The sequence below is a fragment of the Chinchilla lanigera genome, unplaced genomic scaffold (genome assembly GCF_000276665.1).
Source record: "Chinchilla lanigera isolate Chin_1 unplaced genomic scaffold, ChiLan1.0 scaffold00065, whole genome shotgun sequence".
Lineage (NCBI taxonomy): Eukaryota > Metazoa > Chordata > Mammalia > Rodentia > Chinchillidae > Chinchilla > Chinchilla lanigera.
In genome coordinates, this window is record NW_004955466.1 from 9,210,141 (window position 1) to 9,214,631 (window position 4,491).

General features: G+C 37.3%; 1 pseudogene; it reads left to right on the forward strand.

The window, feature by feature from the left end:
- The first annotated feature begins 2,692 nt into the window (after positions 1 to 2,692).
- On the forward strand, positions 2,693 to 3,569 carry LOC102017645 (annotated as a pseudogene).
- The last annotated feature ends 922 nt before the right edge of the window (positions 3,570 to 4,491 follow it).

Genomic DNA, 4,491 nt, shown 5'->3' on the forward strand with positions numbered 1-4,491 from the left:
CTAAGTCATGGTCATGTGACTGTATCACACTGTGTACCTGCACTGGACGAGCAAGGTCACATCCTCAGGTGTCCTTAGATGCCCCTGAGCTTTGAAGCAGTCTGAGTGGTTCTCCACATGTTTATAATTGTTATTTCTTCCTGTTGAATTGCTCCAATTACTAACATGCAATGACCTTGTTTGCCTCCTCTAGTCTTGGGTTAAATTCCACTTTGTCTGAAATTGCTACTTTTTTCTAGGTTTCTGCTGCATAGAATATTGTTTTCTGTTTTTTGATGTTTAATTTGCGAATTGCTTTTTGGATTAAATGTGTTAATCCAAATTTGATGGATTTTTGGATTAAATGTGTTAATCCAAATTTTAATTTGGATTAAATACAAACTCAGTGTATTGTTCAGTTTTTTCCTTGATCCATTCTGCCAATCTGTGTCTTTTGATTGGAGAATTGAAACCATTCTCTTTGAGAATTGTTCCAGTCATTGCATTGTCTTTCTGTTGTGGATTTCTTTTTTATTGTTTTTCCCATCAGCTTAGGTGCTTATACCACCAGTGATATTTAGTCTATTAGACTTTTTGGGGGGCATAGTTGGCATCATTGTCTTTTTCTAGGATATCTTTGAGAATTTTCTGTTTAGTGTTGGTTTGGTGATCATGAATTTCTTGAGGTGGTTCTTGTCATGGAAATAACTTATTTCCCCTTCAATTTTGAAAGATAGTTTTGCAGGATATATCAGTCTGCTTTGGAAGGTTTTTTTTCTTTTGGTGGTGGTGGGGCTTGAAACACATCTCTTCAAGCTGTCCTGGCCTTCAGGTTTGTGGTAAGGAGTCTGCTGTAATTCTAATGGGTTTACCTTTGTATGTGACTAATTGCTTTTCTCTAACAAGTATTAAGATTTTTGTCCTTGTGATAGACTTCTGATACTTTGATTATGATGTGGCATAGTGAGTTTTTTTGTTTTTTTTGGTCATTGCTATTTATGGTTCTATATGCCTCACTTTCTTCTTCTTCTTCTTCTTCTTTTTTTTTTTTTTTAAGAGCAGAATATATTTATTGAGGGAAAGAAAGTTTCTGTCCGAGGGAGAGACAGAAGGGGGCCCAAATGGGTTGCCCAAGGAACCTGTCGTTTCCAGGGATTTTTATGGAGCAAAACCACAAGGTGAGGTGGGCCCAAGGTGGGGGAAAATGGGAAATCACAAGGTGGGCATGAGGTGGGACAGAACTGTGGTTGGCCATGAGAATTGTTTAGGTAAAATTTATTAAGTTGGGACCAGATGGGGAAATGAGCAAGCAGGTATGAATACAGAACAGGGGTTTTTCCTGTAGAGGATTGTGTCAGTGACTCTTCAAGGTGATTGCTACCTATTTAGAATATCAATCCCTGAGGTCCAACCCTAGAGAGGTAAGTGGATGTGTTTGTTTAATCTTTTATTTTGAGATCTGGCCTGCAGCAAGTACTGCCTCTCCATTTGCACAGTATCTTGTCTTCCATACTGACTCCTTCAAGGGCTGGCCCTGTCTGACTCCCTATAATGTTTCTATCTAACTCAGCTGCCTACAACATCCCAGGCTCTGAAGAAGTAACCCGAACCACCACGAGGGAATAACGGGGTGATGACCGCTCTGGCTTCTTCAGGCTGAGAGGGGTCATAGTTGTAGATCAGCAGTCAGATCTCCAGAGGGCCTATCTAAAGGCCCTCAATAGACACTAGGCATTTTGATCTTGTGTAGGTGTATAACTTTAAATCTGGAGGAGACAAAGCTAAAGAAACAATTGAATATGCATGGGCCAAATAATAAGTAGATTTTTCCTCCTGCAGTATTGTTAATCATATGAAAGTAATACAGAAATTAACATACAGAGTAAACCTATCAATAGCAACAACTAGGCAGGTATGTTTCTGTTACTGATTGCTAGTTAAACTTCATTATGTCCCAAGATGTACTTTTACATGCTTTGTTTTCTTTCCAAATTTGTTAGTTTGCTTTGTGACCCAGAATGTAGTGAACTTTGTCACCTGTACACTTGAGAAGAAAGTGTATTTTCGTGTCACATATATCCTTCCCAAATTTCTGTCAAGTAGACCTAGCAGTTACTGAGAGAAGAGTAAATTCTGGCAATTATAGAGAATTTGTCTCTCTTTTCACTTTTGTCATATTTTATGCAGTGTTTGTTTGTTTGTCTATTTGAATCCAGGATCTTGTGCATGTTAGGAAGAATTTTACCTCTTTGCTATCCTCCCAGCCCCAGTTATGTCAATTTTTGCTTCTAGTATTTTGAAGATCTGTTGTTAGGTGTATACACATTTGGTATTGTTATGTCTTCTTTGAGAATTTACCCCTTTACCACTACACAGTGCCACTCTGACTTCTGCCTTGTCTAATATCCATATAGGTTTCTTTTGGTTAATGTTTTCATTAGATATCTTTTTCCATCCCTTTGACTAAATTATTTATGCCTTTATAGTTAAAGTGGGTTTCTTCCTTCACTGGGGTCTGACCGGGAGGAGGGTGGTGTAGTCTCCCAGTGCTGCAAAGACCTCCACCCAGGGCAGTTCCCTCTCCCCAAGCCTCTCCCTTCCTGACTTCAGGTGTCCTTCCCTCCTAGGCCTTTTGTACCTAATATCGTTGGGCAAGGTGAGAGCAAACCCTGGGGGGGGGTGTTTATACCAAGGAGCCATAGTCTCTATGAAGATGATAGAAGTACTGACAATAACTGACTCCCAGAAACTGCTACCCCAGCTGAATAGCCTGTTGGAACAGGAAGCAAGATGTCAGCCAAAGTCTGTGTCTTGAGATTAATTGAATCTGCACATGACAATGGCATCAGAATGACTGCAAGACTAAGGGACTTGGAAGTAAAAGAGCTTAGTCTAACTCAGCTCTTTGGTTTCATACAGAGACATTTTATCTAGCTGTGAATTTACTGGACAAATTCCTGTCTGAAATGAAGGTAGAGCCCAAGCACACTGGATGTGTTGGACTGAGCTGTTTTTATTTGGCTGTAAAACCAATAGAAGAGAAAAGAAGTGTCCCACTGGCAACTGATTTGATCTGAGCAGGTCAGTATAGGTTCACAGTTTCAGACTTGATGAGAATGGAGAAGAATGCATTGGAGAAGGTGTGTTGGGAAGTCAAAGTTCCCACTGCCTTTCAATTTCTACAACTCTATTCACTCATTCAAGAGAATTTGCCATTTGAGGAAAAATAGCCTAAAATTTGAAAGACTAGAAGATCATTTTAAGGCATAAGACTGCAGGATCATATTTTCTAAAACGAATCCTTCTGTGCTGGCCTTATCTATTATTGCGCTGGAGATCCAAGCACAGAAGTGTGTAGAGTTAACAGAAGGAGTAGAATGTCTTCAGAAATATTCCGAGATAAATGCAGAGATCTGACCTTCTGACAAGAGCTTGTATCCAAGTGTTTAACTGAATATTATCAAACAAGTGTCCCAAACCAAATGTTCAGAAGTTGAAGTGGATTGTTTTGCAGGTATACTGCATGACAACCAAAGCATAGTTATGATAGAATAACTCACCTTTCAACAATCCCTGAAACAATTCCTTAGCTGATTTTTATTCTCTGTATAGAGAAAATTGTATAATTTTCTTTTGCTGTTGAAGTATTGAAAATATTATCTTAAAAATAAATCAACTGGACTTAGAATAGCAAAAGGGAAAAAAATACATCATCAGTCTAGTCTTCTAACATTTGAAGACATTTACTAGATATAAGGTATCACCCTAAAGAAAGGAGTTATTCAATCTCTGATAGATCTGTTAATCATTTCATTAAATTAGCAGCTTAGAAAACATCTTCTTTAATAACCTGAATTTTTAAAGTAGCCCTGAAGTAGTGTTTTTTTAAATTGTATATTTTGTTATTTGTATCCCCAAGTTCTAGCTCATTTAAAGTCATAGCAAGACCAAAAGTTTGATCCATATAAGAACTAATTTGAGACTGATAGCTTATAAGCAGAACCATTATGAACTTGAATATTATACCTGCAGAAAAGGTAATACAGAGGACACGATCTCTATCGGGTTTCTGAAAATGACCAGTCTGTCTCAACATACTGCTACTGCAATCGGAATATCAGAAAGCAGTTACACTCAGTAAAAAGTGTAGATTTAGTCATGCAGATATTCTATATGTTCTTGTCATCTAAATTTATTATTTTACAGTAATAATTTATCTTTTCCTACTCAAAACTAAATGTCAACCTTTAACACATCTATATATGATTATGAAACTTAGGTATGAAAAATTTACTTTTAACAACTCATAGTATTTAGTAAAACTTTTGATAAATTGGGGTTTTTTGTTCTTAACATAAATAGTATTATTGCAGCAACAAAAAAATATATTTGAAGCCTTTCTCTACAACCCTGAACTATGGATTCCATAACATTTTAATGGATTTAAGTTGTGAAGCCTCAAGACATCAAGTATGATGTTCTCCAGCTTGGAAAAACTGCCTAATTAATATA